The following is a 15,330-nucleotide window of genomic DNA, read 5'->3' as shown; positions in this document are numbered from 1 at the left end:
AAGCAGGAGTCTGGAGCTCCCGGCTCCTAACCACTCTGCAATACCGCCACCTGCTGTCCCACGTAAGACAAACACCAGCGAGCCCCACCGTGCTGAAAAGAGGGACACTTGGTCTGCAAGTGGGGATGACAGCATTTTCCGTGAGAACAATAGAAACTGAACAAGACTGGAGGATAAGAGTGATCAGCAAATAGTGAAGAGGCCATTGAGGCGAGAAATCAAACGCAAGACGCGCTTGGCCCGAGACAACGAAAAGTTTCACACCTTTCTGGTTATTAGCACCTGTGGGAGCCTAGGGCCGCCCACCCTCCCAAATGAGATCGCCTGCCCAGCTGAGACTCTGGTGTCTCTAGGCCCGTGACCAAGACCGTGACAAATCTGTCACCAGTGTCTCCCGTGGTCCACTGTCCCATGCACTTGGGTTCATTTCTGTAACAGAGAAGTCCAAAATCTCAGTGGCTTGATACGACACATTTATTTCTCACTCCCACCGATCAAGGCAGGTCATGGAACCCACCAAGAAATGATTTAGGAACCCAGGATCCTTCATCTGGGTACCATCTTTGAAATGTTCACCAAGTTCCCCAAGTTCACCACCTGAGGGTAAAAGGAATGATCCAGCGTGATTGACAGGCCGTGAGGGTGGGCTATTCAGACTGTCAGTAGCTTAGCACCACTGATGCTATGGAAAGCTGTTGGGGCGCTTGTCCAGCTGTGTGCCTGACAGAGAACAAAGGCAGTATTATGAAGCACTAGCAGACTTGGCCAGACTCTCAGGCACCTAGGCATTCTTCCTCCTGTGTCTAGAACACTCTCAGGACCTCCCTGAGCCGGGGGCAGTGGGGGGGGACTCCCAGAATTCCGCAGTCAGTGCCTCCAATTCAAGGACTGGGACCCCCAGGTGATTCCCCTCCATCAGGCCTGGTGTGCCCTCTCTTGGTGCTGCAGCCTAAAAAATGAGAGAGGCAGGTGCTTATTCCATCCCACTCAATAGACAAGGACAGGATTACTGCCGTAAACACCCTCATTCAGAAAAAGAACAGAGACTTCCCAGCCACTGACTCACAAGGGCACTTGGACATGCGGGGCAGCAACCTCAGCCTGGACTTGGGGGAGCCCTGGTCCGACTTCAGGGCTCCTCTCCGGGAGGGACTCCAAGGACTCAATTTTTCTGACATCTCTCCATCTTCCCTCTTCGGAGTTCTTTCTTTTCCTAAGCAGCTTCCCTTAGTTGAACCAGGTGTTGGGGATCTGTCTGCATAACTTTGGACCCCACTTTCTGCCTATGACCCAGTCAAAGACGTTGCAGATGAGGTTTGTAGTGTCTTCGGGCAATATGATTCCTTTGATTACTTTTGATCGAGTTGCTTCCAGATAGTTCCATATAGTTGTAACCACACCCGAAGCATTCTCATAGACAAAGTTTTCAAATCTTCCTTTTTGCTTTCTCATGCCCTTGCCTACATCAGCTTAATAGCGGGAAAAAAAAACTCTTTAATCTGATTGTCACCGTGAGGCTGAGTCATAATATGGCTTTGTAACTCAAAGGCTTTTATTTCAATATCTTATTTCCTTGTGTTCGTGTTTCCAGAGGCAGTTGGAATTTGCAACCCTTCACAGACCCAAATTTCTGGACTTTCTGCTTGCAAATTAGCCAGTTTTCTCCAGAGTTCTTCTCCTTCTTTTAATAGCATGCCAACACAGCCAGCTGCAGCAAACACACATTAACACTTTGATTTTTTTCCAACTGCTTTTGCTAGGGTTACTGAATCATGAGGCTTACAATCTGCCTCCAAAGGCTTTGCAAGTAATAATTTTACCAAATATTTCCACCGTATAACATAGATCACCATCTACTTTGCCACCTGACTCTAAGTCAATGGCAGACATTAGCTTTTCGTGACTACAGCCTTTCGAAGTATCAATCTACTATATCAGTCATGGACGTTCAATGGCTGTACAAATTCTCATATCTCAGAGGTTTTAACACAATAAATGTTACTTTCTTCTTGGTGTCACTGTCCAATAAGAGTTGGCTGGTTCTTCTCTAACCCTGACTGGAGAGCCTATGCCTCTTCCATCTTTGGCATTTCCCTATTTGACATGCAGCCTCTAGGCTTGTCCCTGTGCAGCTGGGAAGCACTGACCTCACACCCATCATGTCCCATGAGCCAGACCATAGTCACATGACCCAACTCACAGCAAGGGCTCCTTGAGTTCATTTATCTGTGTTTCCAGGAAGGGAAAACATAGCTATTGGGGAGGTCTGGCAATTTGGGCCACACTGTTGATAATAATCATAGATTATGATTCCAGTCCTCCCCTCTAGAAGCTTATAGGTGATATATAATAAAGCAAATAAAGTTAAGATGGGAGTGAGAATTTTGTACTCTCAGCAGGCCATTTACATTTCAGAAAAGGTCCTTGTCAACAGAACAGGTACAATATAGTCCTGACGGGGTCTCTGTGTGGGGTTGCAAGGCAGGCAGGAAGAGAGGGGGCAGCACTGAGAAGTCTTTCTGCTGCTCGTACATCACTAGCAGTCACACACGTTTGTTATTCATCTTACAAGCATTTCCTGAGTGACTGCTAAATTCTAAGTATCAAGTCAGGAGAAGGATCTGAGGATTGTTTTAGTTCCTGTTGTTGCAGTATTTAAAGTCTAATATTTAAAGTCTAATAATTACTCATATAAATAACAATTGATTAATTTAATAAATGAATAGGCATAATAAGTACAAGAAAATGTAAGATAGCAAGAGACAGACCTAGTTTGGGAGTGAGTAGAGGTTCTAAAGCATAAAGCTGGGACCTAATGGCCAATGAAGAGATGGGGAAGAAATATCAAGGTTTCTGGCTTTTATGATTGGGGAGGAGAGAGCGCCACACTGGGATAGGAAACACTGTCTTTAGCTACGATGGGAAGATGATAGTTTCATTTTAGGATACACTGAGGTCAAGTTACCCTTGACACCTCCGAGTGGAAATGGTGTAGAATGGTGCTATAACTTTGGAAGATGTCTTATGGACACTCTATTTTGTCCTCAAAGATGTGCCTCAGCACCCTTTCTCTAAATTTATCATCTATGGGGGAAACTCCCAAAAGTCACCTACCCATCATCCAACCCCTGTCATTTTAGGGCTATACCCCACTAGGGTGATTAATTTTGAATAGGAGCATTCTCATCGGAAGCCTATAGATTTTGATAAATAGTGAATCAATAATGCACGAGTAAGAAAGGTTTCCCATTTTTAAGTATCACTTTTCAGCCCAGGATGGAGGACAGAAACAGTGCTACAAGAAGCAGGCACAAAGAGCACCTGGCCGGTATTCCATGATGACAACAAGAGAATACTCAGTGAGGGAGGAAGGCAAGGCAAAAGAATTCGATCTTCTGTTTTTCTTTTGCCTGGTTTATCCAACGCCTTAGGCAGCAAGCACCGATCTAACATTCAGCTCAGCATTGTTTTAAGCACAAATCTTTGCTTAAGCAATGAGTGTTCCTTGTAGGTTTTGAATATGAATACATTAGTAGGAGTGCATTTATTTTAACTCATTTGATGATGAGTTTACTGGAAGCTGAGGATCTGGTGTCTGTGAAAACCTTAGAAAATGATTTGCAATAACTCTTCAGTTGAATGCAAATACATGAAAAGAAAAGCCGTTGAAGGTCGTCACGCAAAGAGCCAGCACAAGCAGCGACCATTAAGAACAGGCATCTATTTTAATTTCTCAGGTGTGCGTTGATGAGGAAAATTAGAACTGTTTTAATTGCTAATCTCTCAGAGGAAGGAACACACCATGTTAATTAAATTCACTGATGATAGAAAAAGTGGGGGTGGATTAATCACTTCTAATGGCCGAACAATTTTCTTCAAAAGCCAGCTTTACAAATAAGAACTGGAATTCACCAAAAGAGAACTCTGTCCTTAAAGAATGTGCATGTGCACGTGCGCGTGCACACACACACACACACACACACACACTCACATGCACAGCCTAACTACCCCCAGAGCATAAATTGCAAGCTGTACACTTTTTAAATCATCTCAAGAGGTGCAATAACCACTCCAGAAAGGCATCTCTAATTCAATCTCTGAGCTAAGATGTAGCAAGTACTTGCTACATGTGCAAAGCTGCAGTATGAATAATAAAAGAAATTAAATGAATGTAGCTCTTCAACTATATGTCTGGACTGTGGATGTTTCTATGCAATCTGTATAGATCAATCATTAGGGACAAATTCACTTTTCTATGGCACTTCAATAAGGTAGCACCAAAAAACCTCAAGGAGATAAAGGTAGGGGTGTCTCATTTTATTGAGTGAAAATGCTTTAGATCCCCAGGCATATAATAAAGTATACATCTCTAGGGAGACTTTTATAAGGAAAGATAAGGGAAAGGCAAGTAAAATACAAGTTTCAAGGATTATATAATCAAGCCTCTAAATAAGAAAATGGCTGACTCTGCAGACCTCATACTGGAAATATTATAACTATCAGATTCCAGAGATGGAGCAAACAGGTGTCCAGCTAGACCTGGAAGCAAGAGTGCCCATGAGGAGAAAGAGGGTAGGAGTGCAGTTCCTGTGTGGTTAAGGACTCTCAGCACATTCCTTTGGGAATATGAGGTTTCTGTAACTGCTGTGTCCAAAACAGTGCCAGGGTCAGATAGTACAGCTGGCCCCAAAGAAAGAACCTGGCATGGCCATGACAACCAGCCATTACCCATGACTTAAAACAAAAACTGTGTGCTGTGGTGATCTCCTTCCTGGAGGCAGGGTGCCTAACTAGGAGCAGCAACTATGAAAAAATGTCATAGAGAAGCTCACTCAGTAGCCAAGACCAACACAATTTTTATCTTCTAGCTTGTACACACGTATTCGGTTCTTACCAGGACAATGGAAACTACACAAAACTTTACTATTTTTATTTTATCTCCTGACATGGGACATTCTATATTCTCTACCTTCAATTTGCTGATGATAAGGAAGGGCTGAAGCAAAAGGAACTATGGGTGCCCTATTTTTCCATTTTTTTCTATGTCATCATGTTTAGCCTAAATGGCTGGCTAATAGCAGAAAGTAAGAATAAATAGGTTTCCTGGTTTTTCATGTGTCTTAGAATGCAAGTGCATTCTCTCTGCATTCAGAGAAAGTTCTAATTCACACAGAAAGCGTGACCTCTGGGGGCTGTCAGCACCTTGCTTACTCTGACCTACAGGTAACACACCCACTAACTCCCTGTGAGTCCAGCTGAAATTCCACAAGGTATGCTCAGGGGGAGTCTGGGGGCTGTACACGATGGTGGGAAGGAAGGGGTGACAGGAACATGAATAGTTCATGTCTCCCTTAACAAGAACCATCCCATGTTCCATTGGGCTTCCTGCCCCAAAGATAAGTTCAGAGTTACAATTTTTAACAATTTCAAGATGGCGGCAGCTGAGCATTACAACAAGCACAGGACCCTCCTGAGAGTGGGCACCTCTGCGGGTGACGCCCTTTTGCCACTGCACAGGCTGCAGACCCACATATGCACAGCTCTGAGGGACCAATGATGACAGTGAAACTTGGGACATGGGGTCTCTATATGCCAAATGCTACAGGCAGGTCAGAAACAGTGATCCCATAAGAATTTTCAGCAGGCATCAGGTTTTCAAGTTTTCCATCTACGTGATATGTTGAAGAAACCAGACTGTAGAGTAGAAGACTGCACCTCAGTCCTAACAGCTACGCCTTCATTAACCCTTATTAAATTTCTGTTCCACAGTAAAAGTTATACTGAGGAAATGTCCATCCACATGTCCTGCAACCTTGACTCATGAAGATAATTCATCCAGTCCTCTTAACAACCCTTAAGACCAGATAGATCTACTAGGTTTAAAAAAAAAATTAGGATGCCAAACTCTATCTGCAGAATGATCCAATTTTATTTAAAAAAAGAAAAGAAAACAAAACTGGAATGAAATTTTCTGTGCCTTAGCAGTGACTATATAGTAGATTTAAAACTGTATTTTTAAATTTCATTTTATAGGGCGCCTGAGTGGCTCAGTGGATTAAAGCCTCTGCCTTTGGCTCAGGTCATGATCTCAAGGTCCTGGGATCGAGTCCCACATTGGGCTGTCTGCTCAGCAGGGAGCCTGCTTCCCCCCTCTTTCTCTGCCTGCCTCTCTGCCTACTTGTGATCTCTGTCTGTCAAATAAATAAATAAATAAATAAATATAAAATCTTTTAAAAAATAAATAAATTTCATTTTATAAATTTTCCACATGGAGCTTGCAATTATAATAATGAAGGGGAAATGTTGCCATTTTTAAAAAGATACAATGCTTTCTGACCTTGTCTTCTCCTTTGCTTCTCCAGATCTTGTATTGCTCTTGGGGTGAATCAGAATTTCAGTGTTCAATAGAATAGCAAAACTTGGGCACCCTTCCTTTTTTTGGTCCTGACAAGTCAGCTGGCAATGATAATATACGCCTGACTGCAAGCAAAGAAGAGTAAAAAATGTTTCTTGTAAAGCAAAGCTGGAATTAAAACAACAACAGTAACACCAACAATAAAAAAATTAAAAAACAAGAAAGGGAGCTCATTCAGCCATCAACTTCTGACATAGAAGGAGCTCAGTAAGTATGTATGAAATTGTATTAAGGGTGTTCATGCTTTCTCTCTGTCTGCATTTGATTAGTTACCCTGCCTTTCCTTAACCTATTAGAGTTGGAACACGAGGGAATTTTGTTAGCTTGTTTGTTTCCCCAGGTCTGTACCTGTAAGATTTATATTTTGTATATAATTTGGAGAATTTTGAAATATCTTTGAAATACATGTATACACGTCTTTAACACCCTACACCAGAGAATCCAAAAAATCAAAGTGTATATGCAAAGTGTAGAAGCGACAATGATTTATTTACAAGTGATTGTTGACTTACTGCCCAAGATCAAGGCTCTGTCACCTCACTGATCCAGGAACAGAATGGAGCACTGGAGTTTTCAAATTCACCCCACCTGCTGCAATTCTCAAATCAGGAGCTTGTTGTTGATTTTTTTTTTTTTTTTATTAAGCTTGTCTTGGGGCGCATGGATAGCTCAGTCAGTTGAACGTCCAACTCTTGGTTTTGGCTCAGGTCATGATCGCAGGTCATGATCTCAGGGTCATGAGATTGAGCCCTGCAACCTTGCATCGGGCTACATGCTCACCAGGGAGTCTGCATAAGATTCTTCCTCTTCCTCTCCCCCTCCCATCTCTCTAAAATAAATGCATCCTTAAAAAAAATTAAAATTGCCCCCCTTTCCAAAACCACCCAACTATTCTGACCCAAAAGCCTACTGGAGGACAAGATGGCTTAGGGATCCAGGGGCTGGTGACTCTTAAGATGTAGTATATATTTATAAACTTCATAATCTTTAGCCAGACTTCACCCTCAATGGATAAAATCAAAAGGAGAACGCAAACTCTCATACAGCAATTTCAGCAAGTGTCATCAGGGACCTCACTCAAAAATCGGAACTAAAATTAAAACATACAAAAAGGTCTAACCATAAGCAATGAAATTGTGGTAGAGACAGGTGCCACCTGGGGCACCAGCTCCTTTCTTCTTCTTAAGCACATAGCCATCCATGTTCCCCCGCCAAACTGTCACTGAAGAGTGATCACAGGGCAAAAGGGTGGGGATTGACTTCTAGGTTGGCCTCTAATCCTCCAGGTCCTATCCCTTCTGGCAACTACATGAGCACACCCAGGTGACTTCTTCATAAGGCTGCTGAGGATGGCAGATTCACAAGCTGACTCTCAGGGCAGCTGTGTCTCCTTGACTCCTCCCTGGATTTTCCGGAAAAGAATTCCATTGCCTCTGAGCTATTGTACATCTCGGGGACTACTTGGCATAACAGTTAGCGTCCCTCACTAATGGAGACATTTACCCAGAAAGAACAGTTTACTTCTTTAGTTTGGTTTTGTTTGTTTATTCAGGATGTTTAATAAACCAAGTTTACTTTTTAGAAAATCACAAAATGGCGGCAGAGTATGGAGATTTTATAGGTTCAGTGAAAAATTGAGCACTAAGTTATTGATACGCTATGTGACAGAATTTTATCGCCCTAATTGTACACTCAAATTGAATGTACATACTGAGAGTTTCATTTTTGTGTAAATATACTTAAATACTATTCACCTGAAACAGTTTTGTCATGTGTTGGTGATTTGACAAGAGGCCAATTCAGTTTTTGATCTATTTCAAATAGTCTTCACCTTAATCTCGTATGGTTTTGATGCTTTCTGTTTTTGACATTTCTTTAATATTTTTATTTTTGATAGAAATGAGATTTTTAACCTGTGCAAGCCCCCTCTCTGTTCCTCTCAGGTGATTTATTCAATTTTTTTAGAAGTTTTTGAGTCACTATGGCAGGTGCTATGATCATCTGTCTCATTATCCCAAAAGGAAGACGTGAAAACTTTTGTGTCTAATATAATGGTTTAGATGGTGGCAAGATATAAAATAAATAAAGACATCAATTGGTTTCCTACTAATATTCTCAAAAAAAAAAAAAAAAATAGCCCGTAAGAAAGTAGAATGGGAAAAGATACCAATCATATTCTCTGTATCTTGGTTGTAGTGCTTCTCAAGGTGTGGAGCATACCACCTAAATCAGAATCGAGGAGGAGGGGAACAGATTCCTGAGACCCACCTAAAACTTCCTAACTCAAATTCTGAGTACATATACCAATGAACCTGAAATTTTAAACAATTTTAAACAGACCCCTAGTTAGTTCTTTTGTTCTCTAAAATTTGAGGTTTCCCAGTATACTAAAATAAGAGGAGACACTGTATAAATTTAAGCAAATTATTAAACTTATATAGGCTTCAGTTTCTTTATATGTAAAAAAGGAATAACAATATTACCTATATCACAAGGCACTTTGGAAGAAATATGAAATAACATAGGTAATGTATTTGAAACACTACTTCATACCCAGTGACCAATCATTTATTAGATATTAGTATTAAATACTGAAACAAGAAGCTAAAATATGTAGAAACAAGCTTAAGGAAGATTCGGGTCTTTTTTTTTTTAAAGATTTTATTTATTTATTTGACAGAGAGACACAGGGAGAGAGGGAGCACAAGCAGGGGGAGTGGGAGAGGGAGAAGCAGCCTTCCTGTCCAGCAGGCTCAATCCCAGGACCCTGGGATCATGACCCCAGCTGAAGGCAGACACTTTACAACTGAGCCACCCGGGCACCCAGGAAGATTCAGGTCTTAAAAAATCCAACAGAATGCCTTAACAAGACTTTTAAAACTCATATAAATTGAGAAACATACTGTGTTCCTTTCTATAGCAGAGGTGGGGAAAAGAAGGAGAATGTAATATTGTAAAAAAAAAAAAAATCAACCTTTTCAAAATTGATTTTTAAATTTCAAGTAGCTCTATACAAAATACCAAACCAAGGCTTTGCAACTGAACCAAATGAAGCTAAGTATCATCTCAAAGAAGAACAGGTAGCATAAAGAAAATTATCCAACCCTCTCCTCACCCATACACAAAATGCAGAAGGAAGCATAGTAAGGACCACTTTCATTGTCAGACATCATAATGTACAGTTACAATACATTTAAGAGCATAATATCATTATCAAAATGGGCAGACATACCAATGAAAGTAAGGAGAAATGCAGAAATCTATATAAGGACATAGCTTAGAATACGGTAGAGTTGGTATTTCAGATCAAAGGGAAAACAGAAATTATTTAATATATGGTAATTGGATTATTGATTAAGTAATTAGAGTAAAAATAAGCTCTCTCCAGATTAATTCAAAGTGGAATAAAGAGTAAAATTAAACTATAAAAAAGAAAATTAGAGTATAGAATAATTATGTGTCTGGAAGCATTCTGTATATTATGTTTATAGAAATAGGATAAAGATTAGGGAAGTTAGGAAGGCAAGAATGATTAATAAAATATAAGAAGAGTAGGCAAGATAAGAAAGAAGAGTTAGTAGAATATTTTTAATCTTTTGATTATAAGAAGGAGGTGAGCCAGAAACATTCCACCAAGACAAGAAAATACTCTAAGACTAACCTGCAGCAATACCATTTATGGTTACCTGGGTTATTGGATACTCTCACTGTGCTAATGATATAATAATTAGCAGAAAAGCAATAAAGCCATTTAAATGCAATAAATGTTAATGAGAAATGGAATGGTGAGTAGAGTTCTATAGATCTCCGTGGATCGGACTGTCTGACAGCCACAGTGATCCCACCATCTTAACCCGGTGGCCATATCCACTTTTCATATCTCCTGTCTTATGGAGGTCTGTGATTTGGCCTCCAAAATCCCAACATGTCCCATACCTTGTGAAAACAGAGACCATTTTAATCTCACAAGCATCTATAGCCAACAAAGAAGAGCTATAAAAGGACTCCCCTCTCCAGTGTGTGTTAGAGATTTGCTCCATTCCTGATACTTTCATAATTATATCTATCTTTGAGAAAATAATGTTTTCTAGGCTCTCAAGGGACATAATTAAAGAGTAGGTGGAAAGGATACACATGATAGAGATACTCGAGAATATAAATCTTCTAAAGGACAGATGAGCTTTCTAATTAGTAATACCTGCAAATTTTCTGGAAGCCAATTTGATAACAGACACCAACCAACTGGGCAGTACACATATGTTTTAACCCAGGATTTTACTTTTTTCCCAATATTTTTTTTTATTGTGGTAAAATACACATACTATAAAATCAGTCATCTTAGCCATTTGTAAGTATATAGTTCAATGGTAATAAACACATTAATTTTGCTGTGCAACCATCACCACCATCCATCTCCATAACTCTGCATCTTATAAAATTGAAATTCTACAACCATTAAGTAATAACTCTCTAACTCTCCACTCCCCCTCCCCCAGCTCCTGGAAACCACCATTTAGATGGAAACCATCTACTTTCTATCTCAATGGATGTCATTACTCTAGATAGTTCATATACTCTAGGTACTTGTTTGTCTTCTTGTGACTGGCTTATCTCACTTAGCAATGTTCGTCCTTGTAGCACATCAGAATTACCTTCCTTTTTAAGGCTGAATATTATTCCTTTGTATGTATACATCGCATTTTGTTTATTCTGAACATTCCATGTTCTACAAACATGGGTATACAAATATCTCTTTGAGACCCTGCTTTCAATATGAATATATACCAAGAAAAGGAACTGCTGGATCACATGGAAATTCTATTTTTAACTTCTCTGGGAACTGCCATATTGTTTTCCACAGTAGCTATGCCATTTTACATTCCCACCAACAGAGCACAAGTGTTTCAATTTCCCCATATCCTTGATAACACTTGTTTTCTATTTTTTAATAGTAACTATCTTAGTGGGTTTGAGGTGGCATCTCATTGTAGTTTTGATTTGCATGTTCCAAATTATGAGTGATGTTAAGCACATCTTTCCATATGCTTATTGGTCATTTTATATCTTTTCTAAAGAAATTCCCACTCAAGTCCTTTGCCTACTTTTTGAGTGAGGTTGTTTGTTTTGTTGTTGTTGCTGTTGAGTTTGGGAAGTTCTGCCTATATTCCGGATATTAATCCCATATCAGACAAATAATTTGCAAATTTTTTCTCTCATTCTGTGGGTTGCCTTTTAACTCTGTTGATAGTGTCTTTTGATGACAAAATATTTACATTTTCAGTAAATTCAACCTGTCTATTTTTTCTAAATACTTGTGCCTTCAGTCATATCCAAGAAATCATTGCCAAATCCAGTAGCCTGAAGGATTTGTCTTGTGTATTTTTCTGTGAGTTTTATTATTCTGGGTCTTACATTTATATTTTTTATCAATTTTTAGTTAATCTTTATTTACAATGTTGGGTAAAAGTACAATTTCATTCTTTTGCATGTGGATGTCCAGTTTTCCCATCACCATTTGCTGAAAAGACAGTCCTTTTCCTCACTGAATGACCTTTCTTGTTCACACATTGTTTTCTTGACTTTCTCTAGCTCTTCCGTTATGTCTTTCAATAGATTTAAAACAATTATTTTAAAGTCTTTGTCTAGTAAATCTTTCATCACGTCTTTCTTTAAGAATGGTTTCTATTGATTTATAGATACACATATTTTTTTTTGAATGGGCCATACATTCCTGTTCTTTGTATGCCTTGATATTTTTTTGTTGTTGAAAACTAGACATTTGAGTGAAATAATGTAAATCTGAAAATCAAATTTTCCCTCTTCTCCAGGCTTGCTCTTTCTTGATATTGTTCTTGTTTTCATGATTGCTGTGGATGGTCTCTGGGTTGAGGATCAGCCTGAGATATAAACTGAATGCCTCAGATTTTTACTGAGTCTTTCTCTGGGCGTGTATTGTCACATTCTATTTTGCTCATATATGCAGTTGCCTTTGAATGTTCTAGTCTTTAATATATGGCTCCCAAAGGGAAAAAAAGGAAAAAAAAAATAGAGGAGAGGATGAGGTGCTGGCCCTTTAAATAACCTTTAAGTCACTTTGGTGAGGGAGAGGGACTTACAACAAGGTGAACAGCAGCAACAATGACTGTCCACTCTGTCAGCACCTCTGTGATCAGAAATAGTAATCGGTAATGAGAGCACGCATCCCTGGTATTCGGAGTATAGGGTCCTTTTGGCACACCCTGGCTCCTGCAAGCTGTGTATGAGCTGCTCCAGGAACAGGTGCACGGCTGTCTGCCATGTTACTGGGAGTGGGGATAGAGAGTTGCCTTCATGCTAAGAACTGAAATTGACTAAAACTAACTGTACTTTATGGTCTAAGTCTTCCCCTGGAAGTTGCAAGCCTTCAATATACTCCAGAATTCTGAAATGGCTTATGACAGAGTTTCTGTCAGTGTTACAGGTGCCTAGAAGGGAAGACAGATTCCTGGTGCTTCCTGGTTTTCCAGTAATCCCCAGAATCTTCTATGCAATTCATTTGCAATAATTTTTTAAGGAAAATAGTTGGATATTTTAAATGATGTTTGGATAAAACTAGTCATAAGGATACTATTATCATTGCACAAAGTAAAAGTTATGTTTCCAATAGTAGAAAATGACCAAATAAATTATGATATATTGATATAATACTATGACATTAAAAATTATGTTATATGGGCGCCTGGGTGGCTCAGTGGGTTAAGCCACTGCCTTCAGCTCAGGTCATGATCTCAGGGTCCTGGGATCGAGTCCCGCATCGGGCTCTCTGCTCAGCAGGGAGCCTGCTTCCCTCTCTCTCTCTCTGCCTGCCTCTCTGTCTACTTGTGATCTCTCTCTGTCAAATAAATAAATAAAATCTTTAAAAAAAAAATTATGTTATATATCAAGGTTTTTATTAGAAAAATACATCATAGGGGTGCCTGGGTGTCTCAGTTAGTTAAGCTTCTGCCTTCGGTTCAGGTCATGCTCCCAGGGTCCTGGGATTGAGTCTTGCATCAGGATCCCTGCTCAGCAGGGGTCCGCTCAGCTAATTTTACAAAAAATATTAGATTGGTTCACAAAACATAAAAAATAGTATGATTGAACTTTTTATAAACTAAATGTGTGTGTATGTGTGTGTGTAAAACACAGGCCCAATAAATTGTAATCTCTATGCTTGAGAAAAAAGTCAAAATCCACCTGTATTTGTTGTGCATGGGACATTGAGTTACACTAAAAAGAGCCAATTGCGTTTCCATCTTTACTATTTAAATATAATTCACATTCTTATTTTGGAAAAAGACCACAACATAAATTTTGCGTCTAGCTTGGCACAAGCTAAGAAATAAATAACTCAAAAGTATTTTAGGGAGAACTCAATCATAACAATTCAGAAGTTATGAGAAAAGGATGGGCAAATTTGTAAAGGGGCCAAGAGAGTTTTGTGAGAAACAGAAGAAAATCTCTCTCTTCTGTTTTGAAGTTCAACATTATGGGAAAATTCCCAGTGGGTGGAAACACCATGCAGGCAGCCCACACGTGCTCTTAACAAGATGATCACCATGCAAGATGCAGGAAGATGGACGCATAAATTGTGCTGAACACTAAGGCATCCAGGCACAGCATAGGGCTCAGGCTAAAACTCGACCAGCTCTGCTTCTAACACCTCTTCTTCTAACCCACGCTCACTGTTTGGGGAAAGCACAGTTCTAAGTGCTCTGGAGTAGCTAGGTTATGCGGTCATGCCTCAGTGTGTGTGCTCATGCATGTTTGTCCAAAAGAGTTCTGTGCTGAAGCATAATATGGAAGACCAAGAGCAAAAGAAAAAAAAAAGGAAAATAAAAAATGCCAACAGTAATTTTCTTAGAGTAGTTGGTGACTTTGCTTGCTTGCTTTAGAACTTATTTTTTTCTGGGTGTTTTGGAGAAAAGTTTGGAGACATACCAGTCATAAAATGGATTACTCTCCCTTCTACTAATTTATGCAACACAGGTAAGACATAAAATTCAAAGTAATATTTTTATAATCAGCTCACAAAATGGTTGAGACAGCTTTTGGGCAAACTGTATTGTTTTCTTTTCTCTCTCTCATTTCTGCATTCTGAGGTATTTATTCTTTCTGCAGACCTGTTTTGGGGGAACGATCAACATTTTTGCTGACTGCCTTTTGGAACTGAATCCTTTAGGAGCAATACCAGAGAGAGATAAGCCTCTAGGTTTCCATTTCAATAAATTACACAGGTTCTGTAAAAATAGAATCAGGACACCGAACATATCTCTGCTTTCATGAGTGTGGGAGAAGAATATAAGGAAAAGATTTCCTGTTCAATGGCTGTGTGCCCCTGGTTTCAGCCTTCTCCTCATGCTTCCTTTTAAGGGCTTAGGGTTGAGGAAATCTGGGGAAACTCCCATCCTAAAGAGCAATAAAGGAAGAATTCCTATCTACTCACACATATTCTTAGTTTCCTTCTGTGCTTGTTTATTTTGTCTAGTATTTTACCTTTTAGTGAGGATTTGGAAGTTACAGAAATAGTAAAATTATTTTTACTCATGCCAGCCCTGGGTCTTTATAATAAAAAAGAATTGGAAGAATTTTGGTTAAAGTGGTAGACCATACCTGTTTCTTTTTTTTTTCTCTTTTCCAAAAGTCTGCTAAAATGGCAATAAATAATTTTTACAAGACCTTAAGCCACAAGGACAAAAATTGCAAGAGAAAGAACAGTAGTCAAGAGGTTTCAACTGATATTTGAAAACCGGAAGTGGATAGAGATGGCTTGGCAACCATGGCAATCAACAGTCTATAGCCAAGCACCTGCAGAGGGGATCTCCTCCCACGGAAATCCCGCGGCCTGCAGCACCTGTGAACACCAGGAACACAACAGTGAAGATGAGAAAGGGAAC

At 39.6% G+C, this 15,330-nt stretch overlaps 1 pseudogene; it reads right to left on the bottom strand.

The window, feature by feature from the left end:
* Positions 1-275: 275 nt before the first annotated feature.
* LOC111157006 overlaps positions 276-15,330 on the bottom strand; it is a 33,521-nt pseudogene continuing 18,466 nt past the window's right edge.

The sequence above is a fragment of the Enhydra lutris genome, unplaced genomic scaffold, assembly GCF_002288905.1.
Source record: "Enhydra lutris kenyoni isolate GAN:26980312 unplaced genomic scaffold, ASM228890v2 scaffoldscaffold51, whole genome shotgun sequence".
Classification (NCBI taxonomy): domain Eukaryota; kingdom Metazoa; phylum Chordata; class Mammalia; order Carnivora; family Mustelidae; genus Enhydra; species Enhydra lutris.
Note: the sequence above shows the minus strand (reverse complement) of the source record. Positions and strands in the feature narration are given on the sequence as shown.